The following is a 22815-nucleotide window of genomic DNA, read 5'->3' as shown; positions in this document are numbered from 1 at the left end:
AACCAACACTACTTAGTATGGGAGAAATATATTATCAGTGAAACAAGTTTTTCTTCCTAGGGAGTATCATAGATAGAAAGGAAGCATCATGTGGACAAATTATGTTGCCTATTGCAAGGAGCAGTGCACTGTGCACATAAATTCTTCCATAGGCTTTGGCAGGCTGTTGACAAAGTACTGAGTGCTCACGTGCTCAAAGCATTGGGTAAGGGCTGTGTTAATTCACAATATCACCATCAGTGTGGGTTACCTAACATTTGCTGGTCTTCTGAATATTACGTCGTCTGAGATCTCAATGAGATAGGATCCACGTTTCTGAGACTTCGTTTGGTAGAATTTGGGCAAAGGAATGAGGAGAAAAGAGCCTTGGTTTGATCATAGAAGCTGTTATACTATTATTTCTCAAAGAAGTGAAAGTTGCTCAGTCATGTCTGACTATTTGCGACCCCATGTACTATACACTCCATGGAATTCTCCAGGCCAGAATACTGGAGTCGGTAGCCTTTCCCTTCTCCAGGGGATCTTCCCAACCCAGGGATCAAACCCAGGTCTCCCACATTACAGGTGGATTCTTTACCAGCTGAGCCACAAGGGAAGCCCAAGAATACTGGAGTGGGTAGCCTATGCCTTCTGCAGCAGATCTTCCCAACCCAGGAATCGAACCTGGATCTCCTGAATTGTAGGCGGATTCCTTAACAACTGAGCTATCAGGAAAGCTCATATTTCTCAAAGCGGTTTTTAAATACTCTGACTCCTCAGTCTTTTTTTTTTTTTAATGTGAACTATTTTTAAAAGTCTTTATTGAATATTGCTTCTGTCTTTTGTTTTGGTTTTTTGGCCGAGAGTCATGTGGGATCTTAGCTCTCCAACCAGGAATGGAGCCTGAACCCCCAGGATTGGAAGGCGAAGCCTTAACCATTGGACTACAGGGAAGTCCATCCCCAGTGTATCACATTGCATTAAATATACTGCCTCTGAGCCCACACCCACAATAGGTTAAATGAATCACCAAAGGACTGAAGTCGAAAAAGTTCCTTAATGAATAGAATTACTGGGACAGTAATTCTGGGACTGTTTAAGATGAGAGATTTCCAGACCTTTGCTTTGGTGTTGCTGATGCAGAAAGTCCAAGGCAAAATCAGGAGTCTGATTTTTAACAAGCTCTCCAGGTAATTAGATCAGCTTGAGAAACTGCTCCAGGGCAGTGGTCCTCCACCTTTCAGAAGACGGTTGCTCGGAGGGGCGCCATGGGATGAGAATGCTCCTGCTCCAAGGCAGGGCAGGTCTAGAGGGACACCCAGCATGGTGATGGCTTGCAGCGTGCCCCCGATAAATATTTGTTGACTATTGGAAATAAGGTTACTTTGAGGAAATGAGCACATTCTGTCTCAACCTTGAGTGGATAGGGAGAAGCAAATTATTTTGGAAGACTACCGGATGAGCATGCAACTAGAGCTGAGGAGAAGAGGGACCTAAAATCTCACTTGGCCCAGTGCAACCCCAGCCTGTTTCACCGTAGGGTGAGCTTGTTGTCTTGGCAGCTGAAAACCTTTTGAAGTCCAGTGAATTCAGAAGTTCCAGTGGGCACCGTCGATTTTTTTCTGTCCAGCTTTTCCTGGGCTTCCCAGTGGGACCCACCTCTTCTTTTGACAGTCATTAATACCTTTTTTTTCTTTATTCATTTTTATCTTATAGTCTTGGAGCCCAGTAGACCAATAGTCTATTTCTGTTGTTTTTGCATATCTTTAACTCTAGTAGATCTGGAAGATTTTCTCTTAAGGAGCTTGTTCCCTGATTTGTAATCTGACTGTACAGATTGTAAAACATGTAATTGACTTAAGTGATAGCTTAAAGATACAGATTGGTTATTTGGGAGATGTTAAAATGTAAAACATGGTGTATTGTTTCTAGTTACTGAGCATACCGTGTGCTGTGGACCTCTGATGACTGTTACTGACAGAGATTTCTGATCTCCTAGCGGAAGAATCTATTATTTTAAGATAAGGAATAATATTAATACCAGAAAGACCAAAGTTTAAGCATCAGCCTACTTCTTTTTTTTCCCCTCTAGTCTACTTCATAGAAGCCTTTTCTTTTTTTTAAATGAGACACTCTCCAAGCCTCAGTTTCCTTCACTGAAAGTAGGCTTACCAGTTCCCACCTGGCTTGGTTGTTGGAGAATTAAAACCAGACACATGGTCTGTTTTAATGCAGTTTCTGGCACTCAGCCAGTGTTAAAAACATGCCACCCCCCGCCCGGCCAAAAAAAAAAGAATGAAAGAAAAGAGAACAACATCAACTTTAAAAAATCAGTAATTGATTTGGCTGCGCTGGGACTTAGTTGTGGCACTCAGGTCTTGGATCTTTGTTGCAGCACGCGGGATCTTTAGCTGTGGTGTGTGAACCCTTAGATGCAGCGTGTGGGATCTAGTTCCCTGACCAGGGATCAAACCCAGGCGCGCTGCACTGGGAGCTCGGAGTCTCAGCCACAGGATTACCAGGGAAGTCCCAACAGCATCAACTTTGGACTTGTTATGGTGGTCAGCCGTCAAAAAGGACATAGATCAACACAATGTAGAGAATATGTTGAAAATTGAAATGCAGGAGGATGCAGGGAAGGGGCAGGCAGAGCCACCTTCTGGCTGCTCGGCCTTTAAGTGACACATGGGCCGCACCGGGAGGAACAGCCAGGTCATCTGTCATCCCCCCCAGGGAACTGGTTATATTGTGAGCTCTGATTAGATTTTTTAAAATGGAACCTGGCAAAAATGCTTTGAGTTCTGTGGGTCACCTGAAGGTGGGAAGGAAATGCCGGGCCCTGCAGAATCTCAGTTCTAAAGTACCTGCGCCTCGGGAAAGTAAAGATAAGCATAACTCAGAAATGTATGCCCTTATATTTTAAAGGCTGACCTTAGTGAGTACTTAAAGCATTTGGGGGATTTTCTGCAATTTTCACGAAGTGGATTCAGATTCTGCAGGTGATGTTGGTGAAACCATTAACTGTCAGTGACCCTAGCCATGTTAGGAAACACCCCCAAATTGTGAACATTCTGAGTGGTTTGGCTGTGTTTTGACAACCGCATTTTAGCTGATGAGTTTGTTTTTTCACTGTTTTGCTTCTGTGAGGGTCGGAGCAGAGAATGAGAACAGGGTAATGCTTGAAATTGAGTGCTTGGCTAGAGATGAGTGATTCACGGGCCTGTTTGTTAATCCAGCTAACATCTATCATAAGTAATTAGACTAAAAAAAATAACCATTTAAAACTGCTTGAAATATAGATTTGAAGGCACACGGAGTTATCTATTTCATTTGTGGTTTGTTGTGCTTGAGAGTCAGGGCTAGGACATATTTTGTGCTGCCAGCAGAAATGAGGAATTGAGAAATAGGGAACAAGTGTTCTTTCTACCCTATAAAAAAGGGCCTGACTTAGCAAAATAACAAAAAAATCCTGCTTTTGCACGACTGAGAGTTTTCCTGAGCTGGGTGGGACCTGAAGGATGGTGGAAGGGATATTTCATGAAACTAAAAAGAATTCTGCTGAATTAAGATGTTCTCTGCCCTTGTGCGAGTCTCTCACATAAGCAAAGTTAGAACCATGTTTTGTATTTAAACAACACTCAAGTCTTCCTGGGCTCTCCTGATTTATTTAAAAACATTTTTTAGGACACTCTTCTGACATTGGGGGCTTCAATATTCAGTAGTATTAGCTGCAAAAATACCTGTTTTGAGCACCAAATAAAGCAACCATTTACAAAGAGGACCAGGGAGGGAGCTTTGAGGACTTCAAGGCAGTACAGCTTACACTTGATGTGCTTCTAAATCTAGTTGTGAAGATAAGATCTAAACAGGCTAAAAGTTAAATAAGAGTAATAACCTAAAACTGTAGTGATAACACGTCACTGGGCGATGAATTGCCAAATAGAATTGCACAGGCAATAAGGCTTTCACAATTCAGAGGTGGGAGCAGACTGTGTGTCTGCTGGTGAAGTGCTGGCCACCTCTTGCGTGTCTGTCGTGACATTCAGGACTCCTTCATTCCTTCAGCAAATATGTATTGGTGTCAGGTGCTGGACTGCGCACGGGGCATACAGTAAGCCGAGTAAGGGTCCTGCCCTCATGGAGATTACAGTTTGGGGTGGACAACCAGGCAGTGAGCAAATAGTAGTTCATCACACATCATGATGAGTGCTACAAGGGAAAGCTCACACCAAGATGCGAAACAATCTGGGCTGCTGAAGGGGAGAGCTACCCCGAAGAAGTAACATTTGAACTGAGAGCTAAAGAGTTTACCTCAAGTACTTCGTGAAGTAAGAACACTGCTGGACCCAATTAAGTAGCTTAGAGTTTCCACAAAGAATTCGTTTGGAGGATAGTGCTTTCCTTAGTTGCTCAGTCGTGTCTGACTCTTTGCGACCCCATGGACAGTAACCCACCAGGCTCCTCTGCCCATGGAATTTCCCAGGCAAGAATACTGGAGTGGGGTGCCATTTCCTACTCCAGGGGCCAAACCCACGTCTCTTGTGTCTCCTGCATTGGTGGGCAGATCTGTACCATGAGCAAAAAGGCGAAACAATTTATAATTGTTGAAGTTTTTGCAATGAGCATATGCTTCCATGCATGTACACACACACTCACACCCTTTCTTCTTACACATTGTCTTGCTCACACCCCACTGACAGCTTTCCTATCCAGCTCGGTAGAGTAATTTTGCAAACAAATGTGGAAAAGATCATTCCAGATTCCTAGCAGATCTGTCTCAATGTTTCCCAAAAGCTCTTGTGGATGCCTTCAGGGAGGTGAAATTTTGATTGCCAAAAGCTTTGTGTACCGTCTTCCCAGATGGCGCTAGTGGTAAAGAATTCTCCTGCCAGTGCAGGAGATGTAAGAGACAACGGGTTCAGTCTCTGGATTGGGAAGATCCCCTGGAGGAGGACATAACAATCCACTCCAGTGTTCTTGCCTGGAGAATCCCCATGGACAGAAGAGCCTGGTGGGCTGGAGTCTAGGGGGTCGCAAAGAGTCAGACATGACCGAGCACCCACATACACGGACTGAGAGTAAGCTGAATCTGCAGTGTTATTTCCGTGTCTTCTTCCTCGCAACAAATAGGTTTTGATTATGTGCCAGGCTCACTGCTAGGAGCTAAAGAAAACAAATATGGACCATACAGGGCTCCTGCCTTGCATTACTGCCACAGCACCCATGGTCGGAGACACCGCTAGCTTTTTGATCCCCCTCCTCTGCCCACCCACCTCCTTTTTTTTTTTTTCCTTGCCTATTCCACTTTTCCTAGGTATTTTCCATGCTAGACAATGTTAATTCTGTTAGAATCAGATCAGCCCCCAGATAGACAATTGTGGTGTCTGGTATGTTGTCATACATATGTACAGAGGACAGGAAATGATGACACATGACACAAGTGACTGGAAACGGTTCTCAGATGGGAAGTTATAGGTGGGACAGTGATGAGAGGAAGGAAGTCAGTTCAGTTGAATGAGCACTTAAGAGTAGAAGTGGGGACGCTTGTTCCTTGGGCACACTTCTTGGTGGCAGGCGGCGTGTTGGCTGTTGGGACTATAGGAATGAATAAGGTGAGCACTCTGTGCCCTTGATGTGATGTGGTGTTTGCTGATAGTCACTGTTTCTGGGTGAACCTAGAGAAACCAGTCAACCTCTCTGAGCCTGTGTCCTTATCATCAAAACTGGAGTCAGTTGTAACTAAAGGCTCCATTTCACCTTCAAAAGTCTGTGGTCCTGAAGAATTATTTAACAGCTTGCTGGTCAACCCCTGTCCATCACTCTAGGATTCAAATAAAGGATAGTGGGGGCTTTTAAATACACATATATATGTGTAGTGTATTTATTTATTTGACTTTCTTAGTTGCAGCGCTCGGGGTCTTCGATCTTTGTTGTGTGGCATGTGGGATATTTTGCTTGTAGCAAGTGGGATCTAGTTCCCTGACCAGGGATCCAACCCTGGGTCCCTGCATTGGGAGTGTAGAGTCTTAACCACTGGACCACCAGGGAAGTCCAGAATATTTGCTTTTGTTGCAGTAAGAGAGACTTGAGATAGGTCTGAGGAAGAACTTGTTGGTGATAGAGTGTTGAAACAGCGCATTAGGGTTTATTATCTTGGACTGACAAGTGTCAGGCTCTGTTTCAGGAGAGAAAGCCCCTTCTCTCAGGGAGCTCACATTTCATTGGGGTAGAGAGATAACAAAAAGTGATAAAAATGAATACACAATGTAATTCCAGATAATAAAAAGTGCATCAAAGAAAAATAAAGAACTTCCTAGAGAGATGGAAATTCCTGTATCTTGGGAAGAAGAGAGAGAGTACAGGGCTGGTGATTGGAGGGCTGTCTTCACAGAGTGATCTGGGAAGACTGCTTGGGGGTGAGTCCAGCTGTGGGGAGAGCCAGACAAGGAAGGCTGGGAAAGGAAATTCCAGGTGGGGTCTGAGGCAGGGAACTGAGAAAGCTAGCACATTGGAGTGAGGAAGTGGTAGAGAGGCTGGGAAGGAAGTACAGAGTAAAGAAGGCTCGAGAAAGCTTGCTGTACTAGAATATGGATTTAGCAGTCACTCTTCAGGAATGACTGTAACCCTGGTGTAGGTTAACTTAGTCCAGCCTGATATTGCTGGATCTGGACTAGGTGCATCTTGAACATCTCAACAGTTGAAATACAGCATCTATTTCCATCTATATCTTTGTCTTTTCTTTATGTATTTCTTTGACAAAAGGTTTTGTAATAAGATGTGTTGCTTTCTAAAGAGAAAATATCTTTTGAGTTAATGCTTATGCCGTCTTTTCTTTTCTTAGTGTAACTTTTGAAAAACTATGCTACTTGTTCCTCCCTCTCTTCCTTATTTTTTTAAACAAATATTTAATATTTCATAAGACACTTAGATTCCCTGCCTGCCTGCTAAGGTGCTTCAGTCTCATCCAACTCTTTGTGACCCTATCGACTAACCCGCCAGGCTCCTCTGTCCTGGGATTCTCCAGGCAAGAATATTGGAGTGGGTTGCCATGCCCTCCCCGAGGGGAGTCTTCCTGACCCAGGGATCCTACCAGCATCTCTTATGTCTCTTGGATTGGCGGGCAGGTTCTTTACCGCTAGCGCCAGCTGGGATGCACACCAGTGTTAATAAAGACCAACCAGTGTTTGGGTGGTATTTCCTGCCTTGTTATTTTCTTTCTTCGTGCAAACTTGATCTTGGGAATACTGAAAAGTATTCACAGATGGTGGGAATGAAACTTTCAGTTCTGTTTTCTTTGCACTCACCTTGAGACAGATGTTTGCTTCTGATATGCTGATAACCATATTATGAAAATGAAATTTAAATTCAGTTAAAATGTGTCTTGAATTTATTAGCCTCAAAAATATGTATTTTGTGGCAACCCTATTTTCTTAGTTATTTAAAAGTCAGCTGTGACACAAGCCCAGGATGGCCCGTGCACCTCGTGTATGCAAGCAGCCAGCATACCCACTCCCAGTCATTGAAGAATATTTATTTACAGCCAGGCTGGGCTTGCTACCCAAATAACTTAGTAACTGCCTCCTTTTGTGCTTGGTAAATATTTATCAGAGCCACAAGAGGGCAGCTTGTCCAGTGAATCTAGGGGTAAAAAGTTCTGTTCTTTAGACAGAGGATAAAGTGCTGAATTTCTCAAAATGTTTCTTGAATAAGGAAGAGTTTTTACATTCTTAGCCAGCTTCATCCATTCTAAGAGACAGTGTTTTTGGAAATTAAATGTTTTAAGGCAAGTTCTTTCACTCATATCTATTTTCCCTTTTCTTTGAAATATGAGTATCCATTTCCCCTTGAGTCCCCAGTTCCCCCATCTTCCAGCCCTTTTGTCCTTATGCAGTTTTTATTGAACTATAATTTGCATATAATAACATTCACACAGGCTTTAGTGACATGTGGGATGCATGCAGGTGTGGAGCCACTGCCCGTCAAGATATAGGAACTTCCATCTCTCTAGAAAGCTCTCTAGTGCCTCTTTCAGTGGGTTTCCCTTTGCAGGTCCCACATCCCCTTGGATCATTAATCTTATGTATAATATATATATATACCTGAGACAAAGCATTTTATAAATTGAAGTTAATGATCATGCACTTTAGGGTCCTTTCTGAAAGGCTGTGTGAGAGCTCTGGAGAGATTAAGGAAATCGGAGGCAGCTCCTTTTCAAGGCAATTATATAAGTTTTTACTCTTTGTGGTTGTAGGGGTGGTTTTAATCTGCCTCGTATTCACTGAGTGGGAGGATTATCCTTAACTGCACAGTCAATAATTATCCATTTGTCCTTTAAAGTTTATTTCTGCTCTCATTATAGTTGATTTAATAATAATGCGTTTCTGGCACTTTACTTACTTGTATTAATGAGCTCAAGGAATCTGAAGGAGGTACCATTATTATCCATATTTAGATGAGAACACTGAGGTACAGTCACATGTAACCTTGATGGATAAAAAGGAGTAGAGTTAGTTTCTTGGTGTGAAATGTAAGATAAACGAAAATAAAAGCTTCCTAGGAAATGTATGTTCTCATCAGTCAAAGTAGTACCCTTAAAAAATTAGTGCTTCTCTTGATGCACTTAATGTTCTTGGACAGTGTCACCTGTGGCCACGGTTGAACGCCATGACAGTTTCAGTTCCACATCCGTGACCTTGACTGCCCAGATTCCCTATGTCTGTTTCCCTGGTTCCTGCCTTCATCTTCTCCTTTTGGGTCACCCTGCCTTTAGTTCCCTGCATTGTGGTCAGGGTGATCTTTCCAACAAGCAGTCCTGGTCATGCCACCTTCCTGATTAAAATTCTCCAGTGGTTCACCATGCAGTAAAATGTCAGCTCCTCGCCTTGTTCAGCCGTGAATCCTGCTGCTCCCTCCACTGCCTACCCTCAGTCCAGCTAGTCTTCATTCTCCAAAAAGCCTGTGCTTTCTCTTGTCCCACACACAGGAGCTGACTATTCCTTCTGTCTGGAAAATGTGCTCTTTTCATCTGTCATCCTGTCTGACAGTTCAGTTCAGTTCATTTCAGTCGCTCAGTCGTGTCCGACTATTTGCGACCCCATGAAATGCAGCATGCCAGGCCTCCCTGTCTATCACCAACTCCCAGAGTTTACTCAGACTCATGTCCATTGAGTCGGTGATGCCATCCAACCATCTCATCCTCTGTCGTCCCCTTCTCCTCCCACCTTCAATCTTTCCCAGCATCAGGATCTTTTCCAATGAGTCAGTTCTTTGCATCAGGTGGCCAAAGTATTGGAGTTTCAGCTTCAACATCAGTCCTTCCAGTGAATATTCAGGACTGATTTCCTTTAGGATGGACGGGTTGGATCTCTTTGCAGTCCAAGGGACTCTCAAGAGTCTTCCCCAGCACCACAGTTCAAAAGCATCAATTCTTTGGTGCTCAGCTTTCTTTATAATCCAACTCTCACATCCATCCATGACTACTGGAAAAACCATAGCCTGTGAAAAATTCTAAACGACATGGGAATACCAGACCACCTGACCTGCCTCTTGAGAAATCTGTATGCAGGTCAGGAAGCAACAGTTAGAACTGGACATGGGACAACAGATTGGTTCCAAATAGGAAAAGGAGTACGTCAAGGTTGTATAGTGTCACTCTGCTTATTTAACTTATATGCAGAGTACTTCATGAGAAATGCTGGGCTGGAGGAAGCACAAGCTGGAATCAAGACTGCTGGGAGAAATATCAATAACCTCAGATATGCAGATGACACCACCCTTATGGCAAAAAGTGAAGAAGAACAAAAAGCCTCTTGATGAAAGTGAAAGTGGACAGTGAAAAAGTTGGCTTAAAGCTCAACATTCAGAAAACTAAGATCATGGCATCTGGTCCCATCACTTCATGGGAAATAGATGGGAAAACAGTGGAAACAGTGGCTGACTTTATTTTTCTGGACTCCAAAATCACTGCAGATGGTGACTGCAGCCATAAAATTAAAAGACGCTTATTCCTTGGAAGGAAAGTCATGACCAACCTAGACAGCATATTAAAAAGCAGAGACATTATTTTGCCAACAAAGGTCCGTCTCGTCAAGGCTATGGTTTTTCCAGAAGTCATGGATGGATGTGAGAGTTGGACTATAAAGAAAGGTGAGTGCCAAAGAATTGATGGTTTTGAACTGTGGTGCTGGAGAAGACTCTTGAGAGTCCCTTGCAAGGGGATCCAACCAATCCATCCTAAAGGAGATCAGTCCTGAGTGTTCATTGGAAGGACTGTTGTTGAAGCTGAAACTCCAATACCTTGGCAACCTGATACAAAGAGCTGACTCATTTGAAAAGACTCTGATGCTGGGAAACATTGAAGGCAGGAGGAGAAGGGGATGACAGAGGATGAGATGGTCGGATGGCATCACCGACTCAATGGACATGAGTTTGAGTAGACTCTGGGAGTTGGTGATGAACAGGGAGGACTGGCGTGCTGTGGTCCATGGGGTCGCAAAGAGTCGGACACAACTGAGTGATTGAACTGAACTGACTAGATGGACCTTTGTTGGCAAAATAATGTCTCTGCTTTTTAATATGCTGTCCAGGTTGGTCAAGTGTCTTTTAATTTCATGGCTGCAGTCACCATCTGCAGTGATTTTGGAGCCCAAGAAAATAAAGTCATCCACTGTTTTCACTGTTTCTCCATCTATTTTCCATGAAGTGATGGGACCAGATGCCATGATCTTAGTTTTCTGAATGTTGAGCTTTAAGCCAACTTTTTCACTGTCCACTTTCACTTTCATCAAGAGGCTTTTTGTTCTTCACTTTTTGCCATAAGGGTGGTGTCATCTGCATATCTGAGGTTATTGATATTTCTCCCGGCAATCTTGATTCCAGCTTGTGCTTCCTCCAGCCCAGCGTTTCTCATGATGTACTCTGCATATAAGTTAAATAAGCAGGGTGACAATATATAGCCTTGACGTACTCCTTTTCCTATTTGGAACCAGTCTGTTGTCCCATGTCCAGTTCTAACTGTTGCTTCCTGACCTGCATACAGATTTCTCAAGAGGCAGGTCAGGTGGTCTGGTATACCCATCTCTTTCAGAATTTTCCACAGTTTATTGTGATCCACACAGTCAAAGGCTTTGGCATAGTTGATAAAGCAGAAATAGATGTTTTTCTGGAACTCTTTTGCTTCTTCAGTGATCCAACACATGTTGGCAATTTGATCTCTGGTTCCTCTGCCTTTTCTAAATCCAGCTTGAACATCTGGAAATTCATGGTTCACAAACTATTGAAGCCTGGCTTGGAGAATTTTGAGCATTATTTTACTAGCATGTGAGATGAGTGCAATTGTGCGGTTGTTTGAGCATTCTTTGGCATTGCCTTTCTTTGGGATTGGAATGAAGACTTACCTCTTCCAGTCCTGTGGCCACTGATGAGTTTTCCAAATTTGCTGGCATATTGAGTGCCTCACTTTCATAGCATCATCTTTTAGGGTTTGAGATAACTCAACTGGAATTCCATCAGCTCCACTAACTTTGTTCATAGTGATGCTTCCTAAGGCCCGCTTGACTTAACATTCCAGGATGTCTGGCTCTAGGTGCATGATCACACCATTGTGATTATCTGGGTCATGAAGATCTTTTTGTGTAGTTCTTCTGTGTATTCTTGCCACCTCTTCTTAATATCTTCTGCTTCTGTTAGGTCCATACCATTTCTGTCCTTTATTGAGTCCATCTTTGCGTGAAATGTTCCCTTGGTATCTCTCATTTTCTTGAAGAGATCTCTAGTCTTTTTCATTCTATGGCTTTCCTCTATGTCTTTGCACTGATCACTGAGGTAGGTTTTCTTATTCCTCCTTGCTGTTCTTTGGAACTCTGCATTCAGATGGGTATATCTTTCCTTTTCTCCTTTGCCTTTAGCTTCTCTTCTTTTCACAGCTATTTGTTAGGCCTCCTCAGACAGCCATTTTGCTTTGTCAGACAGCCTGTCTGACAAGCAGACTGTTATTCATCCCCCAGAACTTGGCTCATGTCTTCCTGGGTCAACTCTGACGACGTTGGCGGTCATCTTTTCACTTTCCATTGCCCCTTGTGTTGTGTAGCCGGTGTCCCATTATTTCATGACTGTCTTGTTCCATGTCTGTGGTTTGTTAGTCTGCAGCGCCCTGGAAGGCAGCAACTTTGTCTTTTCAACTTGGCATTTCTTGCCTAGCTCAGTACCTGGGCTCCCTATCCCAGACCACCGCATACCATGCAGACAAAGAAGACACCTTATATTAGTCACCACTGATATGCCTAGTGTCTGGTATAAGATCTATCCTGTAGTAGGTGTTCAGTTAATATTTGTTGCAGGATGAATAGTGGGCGCTTTTAAGTATCTGATTGCATGATGTAACTAACCCAGGGGTTGCCACTGAAAGACCTGTGACATAATCAATCCGTGGACATATTTTGTATGGCCACCCAGTATTTTTTAAAGTTTTAAAATTTGACACCTCTCCTGTTATTTTGCTCTTGGTCAACTTCCTCATTTGTTATCTGCCTGGTCCTGGGACATATAGTTGTGGGTACAGAGAGGTGGGTAGTGGTTTAGATCACTAGGGCTACAATAAAAAAATACCATAGACTGGGCTTAAACAAGAGAAATTTATTTTCTCCCAGTTCTGGAAGCTGGAAGTCCAGGATCAAGTTGGCAGGTTTGGTTTCTGTTGAGGCTTATGTCCTCGGCTTGCAGATGACCAGCTTCTTGTTGTGTGCTCACAGGGTCTTCCCTTGTTCTGAATGTGAATGTGTCCTAATCTCTTGTAAGGACACCAGTCATACTGGGTTGTGTGTATGTTAGTGGCTCAGTCGTGTCTGACTCTGTGTGACCCCATGGACTGTAGCCCACCAGGCTCCTCTGTCCATGGGATTCTCCAGGCAAAAATACTGGAGTGGGTTGCCATGCCCTCCTCTAGGGGATCTTTCCGACCCAGGGATCAAACCCTATGTCTCTTGTGTCTCCTGCATTAGCATGCAGGTTCTTTACCACTAGCACCACCTCAGAAGCCCTAAATAGCAGCTAAGAATGATTCTAGTTACTGTACTATAACTATAATACTATAGCAGGGCTCAGTCTGCTCTTTGCGACAGCATAAACTGTAGCCTGCTGGGCTCCTCTGTCCCTGGGATTTTTCAGGCAAGAATACTGGAGTGGGTTGCCACTTCCTACTCCAGGGTATCTTCCTGACTCAGGGATCGAATCCACATCTCCTTTGTCTCTTGCACTGTTGGCAGATTCTTTAGCCGCTGAGCCACTGGGCAACTTTAGGGCCCACCCATATGACCTCTTTTAACCTTAATTACCTTCTCAAAAGGCATCTCCAAATGCTGTCACATTCTGAGGTGCTGAGGCAGGGATGATGTCAACACGTCAACATATGAATTTGGGAAGGACACTATTCATCTTAAAATAGGCAAGAGCGTGAACGTTCAGGTGCTGTGGTCTCTGCCTTGTGGCTGATGAGTGTTGTAGAACTCTGGAGCCTTCAGAGAGAGAGCAGTTTGCTCACTGAAGCAGAATCTGTAGACAGCATGCACCTGCCCTAACACCTAATCTCTGCTCTGATCACTGTCATCTGGGGATCATATTCATGTTTCTTAAACAACTGACATTTAGGTAACGTGCCAGGTAGAACTTAGGTGCTTTTCAGTTTGGTAATACACACCTTTTCATTCTGTTGACTCCAAAAGCTGACATGCAGGCTGCAAACTGTCTTTGCCAAGGGTTGGGTGGACAGTTGGGAAAAGCTCTGTAATGACATGGCACCACCTCCGTTTGCTGTAAGCAAACAGCCAGGTCCTTTTATTACCCTTGAAACCTGCACTCGTGACACAAGTTGGGCTCAGAAGCGAGTCAGATGCCAGCTTTCTGGGTCAAAGTTCCTTCAAGCACTGTATGTTAATCAAAAGCTCAACCTTGGTTAATGAGGCCATTGAGTTGGGAAGAACTTTGGAACAAATGATTACCTATTTCAACTAGAGGAGTTAGCAGAACTCAGTATTTTGTTTCCCATAGGTAGGTTGCAGACTTACGGTCTTTCTTGGAAAGGGAGGGAGGGAGAGTCTTGTGCGGTTTTATTAATTCTTGGTGGACTAGTAGCATGATGAAGTCTGCTGTACAGAGCCTAGTTAATCAGTTGTGTTTACATAAAGATGAAGCTGAATACTTAAGGAATATTGTTCATATATGGGCAGAAAAGCCAGCTGCAAAGGGCTTCCAAAGGTAAAGAAATATTTTAAAATGCTAACAGCTCACAGACTTCAAACCATTTTGAGTGTTTGGTGATTTACCCTAAAAGACCACAACTTAATGTGCCCCTGCAGAAAGAAACTTAAAGGAGTGTAATAATCATAGCTGCCCTCCATCGAGTGATTTCTCTCACAGGGCCCTAAGGGCTTTGTAGCCCTTCATAGCCTTGTTGTCTTGTTTGTTGTCACAGTGTCCCTAACAGGTGGATATCAGGCTCATATTGGATGAGAAAAAAAAGGATCAGAGAGGTTGAGTAAAATGTCCAAAGTCACTGAGCTAGCAAGCAGTAGAGCAGAGTTTGAACACCTAGGGAAATCCATGAGCTACCCCTCCCAGTTACACCACCTCTTTATATGTTTTCCTCTTCTCTCCTTGCCAGAGTTGATATTTTTTTCACTTGAATATCCTTTGTGCAGGCATGTGTGTCCCTTCAGTCATGCCTGCCTCTTTGCAACCCCATGGAGAGTAACCTGCCAGGCTCCTCTGTCCATGGGATTCTCCAGGCAAGAATACTGGAGTGGGTTGCCCTGCCCTCCTCCAGGGGATCTTCCCAACCCAGGGATCGAACCTACATCTCTTGTGTATCCTGTATTAGCAGGCAGGTTCCTTACCACTGGGCCACCTGGGAAGCCCTGAATATGCTTTAGGTAATATCAACCCGAATAGCCTTGTGGAATTGGCAAAAGGACATGACCTATTTTCTCCATGTATCTGAGCCAGTGCAGATCTCTTGTACTAACTGGTTATGTAGCTTTCCCTGTAATCAATGCACAGACAAAGGTGTGCCGTAATCAGAGCACTGTATTTCTTCTTTTTCCCACCTCCCCTCCGTCCACTTAGCCGTCATTAACTGCACGCTCCTCGTCAGCCATCTCTGGGTTAATAGTGTTATCTTTTCCATTTCAGAGTTCGGGTAACAGAGGCATCAGGACACCTTGTGTCAGGCACCCTAGCAGTAAGCAGCCACTCCTGGGCTCACTGACGAGGTTTGGTAAGTCATCTGACTCTGTCTTCCCTTCAAACAAACATCATCGAGGGTTGGAGAAAAGTAGGTGAATATTACGTAGTGACACCAAATGTTAATCCTCTCTATCATTATTTATTTATTTTAAAAGTTATTTAATTCATTTTTGGCTGCACTGGGTCTTCATTGCTGTGTGGGCTTTCTCTAGCTGTCGTGAGCCAGGGCTGCTCTCTAGTTGGGGTGTGTGAGTTTCTCATTGCAGTCGCTTCTCTTGTTGCGGATCATGAGCTCTAGGGCGAGTGGGCTCAGTAGTTGCGGCACCTGGGCTCTAGAGCACAGGCTCGGTAGTTGTGGTGCACGGGCTTAGTTGCCCTGTGCATGTGGGATCTTCCTGGATCAGGGATTGAACCCACATCTCACGCATTGACAGGCGGATTCTTTACCACTGAGCCACCAGGGAAGCCCTTCTCTCTCATTTTTTAACCAACACATACTGTTTTTTGCTTCTGGACATTTGCTTAATTTACTAAGCCAGAGTGTCCTATATGTTTATAAGTACTGTTGGCCCCAGAGGACTCCCATAGTTAAAAAATGACTGAGGCTATATGTGAATGACTTTGCTTGAAGTCTTTTAATACTGAGTTTTTCCTGTAGTTCACTGCATTTTATAACTCTAAAAATACATTTCCCCTCATAATTTAACGTGTCTAAAGTGGGGATGCATGTTATGGAGATTCTGATTTGGTGAAATACAGCATTCTTCTAATAACCCCCAAATGACTAGAATTATGTGTTCTCTGTGTCCTATTTTTCACAAAGCGCAAATGCCTTTAGAAACTAGTATCTTTGTTACTTCATATGATGAGAAAGTAGCCCGTGGACCTCCTTAGCAGTGGTGCTGGCATTCAGAACAGCCCATATGACCTCATGGAGCAGTCAATTAGATAGCAGATCCTAAAACCAGACACTGTCTTATCCAACACCTGCTTCCTCTCCAGTGCTTGGCATCGTGGCATTTACAAGTAAGATGCTCTATTTTAGGATATTTCACCCCAAAATGATTTGTCAGGATGATTTATGTATGCATGAGTACTTGTGCTAAGTCTCTTCAGTTGTGTCCGACTCTTTGCAATTGTATGGACTGTAGCCCGCCAAGCTTCTGTGTCCATAGGGATTCTCCAGGCAAGGATACTGGAGTGGGTTGCCATTTCCTTCTCCAGATTTATGTGTGAATGAGTCCAAATTCACATTCATGTTAAATGCATGGGTAAATAGTATCTTTGTAGAGTATAATGCCACAGTATGGATTCTCCAAATTACATGGATCTGATTTATATAGGCTTTAATATTTTCAGAACCTCTATATTATAGGGAACCACATGTGATAGTACATTAACCCTAAAGTCAGCAGGTGAATCAGTTAACCAAGGTTTTCCCTAGCACAGTACCAGGCTCTGTGCTAGATGCTGGGTAATTAAGACAGAAAAGATTGGTTTTCTGCCCTCAGGAACCTGGTCTAGTAGTGAAAAAGAAAGTGAAAGTGAAATTCACGTCTGATTCTCCAGGCCAGAATACTGGAGTGGGTAGCCATTCCCTTCTCCAGGGGATCTTTCCAACCTAGGGATCGAACCCAGGTCTCCCACATTGCAAGCAGATTCTTTACTGTCTGAGCCACCAGGGGTAGTCAAAGCAAACATTAAATGATGAAAGAGTTGTGAGTGGGCTGAAGAAGAATTACGAGGAATTAAGAAAGGACCTACTTTGAACGTTAGTGAAAGGAGTGACCATCATGGAAGGTTTCTTGGAATTTCAGTGCTGTTTTAACTGAGACCCAAAGAAGAAGGAATGGTTTACTAGGCATGGGAGACTGGGGGCAGGCAGTAGCGGCTTGTCAAATGAGGATATCTGGAGGGTTTCAAAATGGGCCAGTGAGCATCAGGTTCAAGGAATAAGCATGAACCTCATGGGGAAAGAGGTAAAGGAAAGTGGCTTCAGATGAACAGATGTCAAATTCTGGAAGAATCTTTTGACTTAGTCAAATGTCTGTAAGAATGTCTTTAAAAGACGTTTAAGAGAATTTTTGGTTTTGTAGTTCAACATATATTCTTCCTTTCCTATTAGCATCATTTCCTAGAGCTGGATTCCAGGTTCTATTTTCCTACCTATCTTTTGAATTCTCAAATCTGTGTTCTTAATTTCCTTCATCTACCCCTCACAGAGGGTGATCAGCTTCTAGTGAGGGATTGTTTTCATGAACAAATGTGTCCACTTTTCTTTTTCTCTGTTTATTTAATGGCATCAGGGAGGGGTGATTACTGGTAATGGACTATATAATTCCTCCATCCCAAAGCCAGATTTAAGAAAAAAAAAAAAGATGGAGGACTTCCCTGGTGGTCCAGTGGTTAAGACTCTATGCTCCCACTGCAGCAGGGGGCAGGTTTGATCCTGGGTTGGGATCCCACATGTCATGTGACGTGGCCTCTCTCTCTCTCTCTATGGTTTAACTAGAATGAACAGAGGTCAGCTACTGACCCTACTTCCATTTTGGACCATTGTGAGATTCTCAGATATCAAATCTTCATGCTCTATGTTGACATTTTCTATCCAGAGTACTGTTGAGCAACTGAGTAACTTAATTGACAGATTCAGAAATTCACACCTGTACATTTAGACATGTGCACATACCACACACTGCATGGAACCCCAGTTCCATTGAATTGACCAAACTTGCTGGTTTCTTAGTCATGAATGAATTTGATGTCATTTTTGAGAAATCTATTGAGTGTAGGGGCCGACCAGGGTTAGATATATCTTTTTAACAGAACTTCTAATTTTATTTTTCAAGATTTTTCTACCTCAGTTTGAGATAACATTGATCTGTTTTCACCATTCAGAAGGAAAGGGAATCACTGGCCGTGATTGATCTATAGAAATTTGAACTTTTAGTATGAACTTTTGGTGACCTCTTTGGCCAGTCCTCTTAAAAAGTTAACATCTAGGTCATTATCTGATTTTTCGCAAGTCACAGGAAGTCTGTGCACCTCCATCAAGATAAGACATCAGGTGGTGGACATTTGTAGGAAGGGCAAAGGGGGAAAATCACAGAATTTCTGGTGGCCTCTAAGTAAAATGGTGAAACATTTTGAGTGCTGACCTTTCCTAGTCATCATAGCCTAGATTTCCATTCCAAGTAAGTTAATAAATTCTGGAGTGGATATTGTTTAACCTGTAAGCTGAAGATGCAAGTTACTTTTGAAAAAGAGGAAAAGGTGAACAGCTTAATATACTGTTTTTTTTGCTAAAATGACTCTTTGTGTTCCTTTACTGTAGATTTCATTTGATGAGATCACAAATTTCTTAGAAGCAATTTTCTTCAAATTCCTAAAAATTCCCAGAAGGGCTACCTTCTGGAAAATGATCTTGACTTCATTTTGTTTTAAGAAAGCATGCTATAACTCAAGTAGGACTTAGGCTCCTTACAGTCACCTAACTCATGTGGTCCATATGAAGGAAACTTGCTAAAGAACAGGTACACGAAAGATCAGGCAAGTGAGTTGAAACAAATTCTCTTTCATTTGCTCAACTACAAATGGGAACCTTCACAGAATGACCCCAGGCTGCTGAAGTCACTCTCCAAAGGCAGGTTCTAATTGTGACTTTTGTGCTTCTTCTGAAAATAGATGTTTTTTTCCATCACACGTTACTACTTAGTATTTACTTTGTACCATATAACTTATTACTGCAGAGAGGGGGAAAAAGGCCCATAATTTAATTTGATTCAGGTTAATAAACTTAAAAGTACTCCATAATGAAAGATGTTGGGGCAGGAGTGTGAGGAATACAAAGATGGGTCAGACATGATCCTTGCCCCAGAAGAGTTTCAGGATGAAAGCAAAGCCATTTAGTTACGCTGTGCTGTGCTTAGTTGCAGGCAGATTCTTTATCATCTGAGCCACCAGGGAAGCCCAAGAATATTGGAGTGGGTAGCCTATCCCTTCTTCAAGAGATCTTCCCAACCAAGGAATCAAACCGGGGTCTCCTGCATTGCAGGCAGATTCTTTACCAGCTGAGCTACCAGGGAAAACCATTTAGTTATGAGAAAATGTTAATAAAGCAGGAATGAATCAAGTAACAAGCAATGTTGTAACTCATATATTTAATGTATTTTTGAAAATGCAGTAGAAGTTAATGAGTCTCTTTTCTCATCTATATCCAGATTTACCAGAGAACAAATTTACCACTTTCTTGTCTAGACCTCTTGTCTCCTTTTGTTTTGTCTGATATTTGATCCAGTTTAATAAAAGTGCTAATTCAGGTATGGAGCTGGTTGGTGTTGAGAACTTATGCAAAAGTAACTTATTGTGTAGCCAAAGTCCTTTGCTGTTTATAAAGACCAATGGTGATATAAGCCAAAGAAATTTCCAAGACTTGGTATTGAAGTAGTTACGCCCAACTCACATTTAGCTTGTTGTGGGTATAATCAACCAGTGACTTCATGACATGTCATTCCTGTAACTGAGATGATCCTGAAGTGTGTTTTCTGGACCCAAATCAACATACGTTAGGAAAAACTGGTTTTCTTAAGGAAAAACTGGGTTTCATGGGGAGTTTGTGGCTAATCCCAAACTGATAATTTCTCTTATTAAAATTATTTCATCACCTGGACAAAAGTTTCACAGAGCCAGTAATTCCTTTGGCAACCTGCTTGATGACTTGCTATTTGCAAAACAAGGTAACCCATTTTCAAAAGTGAAAAGGTGGCGAGGTGGATGTAAGCCATGCCTCAATCAATAACATCGTGGTGGATGTTTGCCTACAAAAGGAGGACTGTCTTCCTAAAAGGAAGAGGTTTATTCCCATCATGGACAAAGAAAAGGAAAGCTATGGGCATCAACAGGATGTGTGTCTTTTGGCAGAATGACGATCGATGATGGCATTATTCTCTGTAGGAGGGTATTGGTATGGTGGAAAGCAAAGAGAACACTTCACAGTTGAGGCTGACATCTGTGGCTAACGTCAGCGTTGGGCCTTTAGGCAAATTTCATGGGCAACACTCAAATGTCAACCCCGAAGTTTCCAAGAACAGCGTCTTCATCCCAGTCATTAGACAAGCATCAGAATTACGCTGAGTGGGGGGCCGGCGTTCAGGCAGTTTGCCCCCAAGTGTTAGCAGTTGGTGCAGCAGGGACACACGGAGGCAGAAGATCTCACATTCACTCCAGCCAGGTTCACAGGTGTCTGTGCTGCCCAGAAATATCAGTAACAGAAGAACGACTTTGCTTTCATCAAGAATGACCCACGTTCTGTGCCTGCAAAGTAAGTAACATCATTTTGAAACTAAAACCAGCATCTGCAACATATAAGGGACAGCTTAGGCAAAGAATGAAGTAGTTATTGAAGAATCAGGCTGAGATGAAGGGAGCTGAATCCAGTCTGGGCATTTATTTAAATCTTAACTTGTTAGTAGCTGCTCATTTTTGGCAATCTCCTTCTGTACAGTCAGTCACCAGTGATTCTTAGAACCATAAAATATTGGCGTCAGAAGGAACCCAGAAGTGGTGATGAAAATAAATGATAAATAATGGCAATAATGATAATATTTATTGAGTGCTTACTCTGTGCCAGGCACCAAAGAAGTCTTTTAATGGTATTATCTCTTTTACCTGTATGAAAATGTTAGTCACTCAGTTGTGTCCGACTCTTTGTGACCCCATGGACTATATCCTGCTAGGCTCCTCTGTCCTTGGAATTTTCCAGGCAAGAATACTGGGGTGGGCTGCCATTCCCTTCTTCAGGGGATCTTCCTGACCCAGGGATTGAACCCAGGTCCCCTGCATTGCAGGCAGATTCTTTACCATCTGAGCTACCAGGGAAGCCTTTTACCTGTATGGCCTCATTTAATTTCTACAATAATCCCATAAAGACATTAAGATTCCTATTTGGCAGCTCAGGAAACTGAGATATGAAACAGAATGTGTAACTTTCACACAGTCACAGAGTTTTCGTGAGTGCACAGCAAAGCTGGCATGCTCACTGAGGTCCATCTGAAGCCAGCGTCTACACTGTTTAACTAGTAGCCCCTCAGAAGGCAAGGGATCCTCAGAGAAAGGCATGTTTCTTTGGTGAGAGTTCATTGAGTAGCCACAGTCCCCAGGAGTTCAATCATACTTGGTTCAGTGAAAATGATGAAAGGGTGTATTGAAAATGACAGATCGTATACTCTGAAAATAGAAGCTATGTATAGTTTAATATGCAAATTAAAAAGTTTCGTGGTGGGTTCTCTTTTGGCCTCTAGTTCCCCTTCACTAAGGAACTGGCTGCAGCTTTTCACCAGCGTGGCTAAGAACACAGTCATTCAGGTCTGGATCACTCGCTGCCCCTAGACCCTTTGAACTGTTCTAGCCCTGGGATATCTGCCAATGCTTTGGGCATCAGTCATCTTGAGAACTTAAAAAACAAACAAACAAACAAAAACCACCAATGCATAGGCCCTGCTTACTGAGACAATGATATCATTGGTCTGAGAAGGAACCCAACCATCAATATTTTTTGAAAACTCCAAGATTGAGTCTGTGTAGGTCCCATGTGGAGAACCACTGGTTTACACTTGTGCTTATTAACCTGGCGAAGGACTTTTTCTGGAAAGCATAATTTGTGTTCTCTAGCAGCTGTTTTTGTTTTTTTGGTTTTTTTCTCTGTGGTCTGTGAAGACGCTGTCACTGCTTGGTGGCGTGTTGTCTGAGACTGGATCCCCTATTTATACCGCCCCATGACATGTCCTGGGAACCACATCTACACATCCTCCCTGCAACACTGCTGAGAATATATACTTTAATTACTTTACACCTAAAATCTTACAGATTACAACGGACTCTGTGTTATTGACAGCGTAATGATCAAGGAAACTTTATTGTCTTGACAACTCCCGCTATCTATATGTGTGTTCACTAAAATCCACAGAGCTGCTGCTGCTGCTGCTAAGTCGCTTCAGTCGTTTCCAACTCTGTGTGACCCCATAGACTGCAGCCCACCAGACTCCCCCATCCCTGGGATACTCCAGGCAAGAACACTGGAGTGGGTTGCCATTTCCTTCTCCAATGCATGAAAGTGAAAAGTGAAAGTGAAGTTGCTCAGTCATGTCTGACTCTTAGCAACCCCATTGACTGCAGCCTACCAGGCTCCTCTGTCCATGGGATTTTCCAGGCAAGAGTACTGGAGTGGGTTGCCATTGCCTTCTCCGAAATGCACAGAGACATGCATATAAACTGTTTAGTTCCATTTTAGGTCTAGAGAAGGTCTCGAAGGCAATGGCACACTCCAGTACTCTTGCCTGGAGAATCCCATAGACGGAGGAGCCTGGTAGGCTGCAGTCCATGGGGTTGCAAAGAGTCGGACACGACTGAGCGACTTCACTTTCACTTCACTTTCAAGGTCTCGAAAATGTCATCTGTCCTTTAATTAGACACCAATAAGAAGAGATTATCTTTACTCATCACTCTGCTGTCTCACTTAAAAATTCCTTTTGTAGCTTTCCCTCTTTATTCACACTACCACCTTCCTAGTTTTAGTCCTATCTTTATTCCTGATTTATTCCA

At 43.0% G+C, this 22815-nt stretch overlaps 1 protein-coding gene across 3 annotated transcripts in view; it reads left to right on the top strand.

Moving 5' to 3' along the window:
- RBM47 (RNA binding motif protein 47) overlaps positions 1-22815 on the top strand; it is a 176562-nt gene that overhangs the window by 53294 nt on the left and 100453 nt on the right. For all 3 annotated transcript variants that reach the window (XM_061421195.1, XM_061421194.1, XM_061421193.1), the window contains exon 3: positions 15163-15247. The gene's annotated coding sequence lies outside the window, so the exon portion shown is untranslated. The remainder of the gene's footprint in view (positions 1-15162; positions 15248-22815) is intronic.

Source organism: Bos javanicus, chromosome 6, assembly GCF_032452875.1.
Source record: "Bos javanicus breed banteng chromosome 6, ARS-OSU_banteng_1.0, whole genome shotgun sequence".
NCBI lineage: Eukaryota > Metazoa > Chordata > Mammalia > Artiodactyla > Bovidae > Bos > Bos javanicus.
Note: the sequence above shows the minus strand (reverse complement) of the source record. Positions and strands in the feature narration are given on the sequence as shown.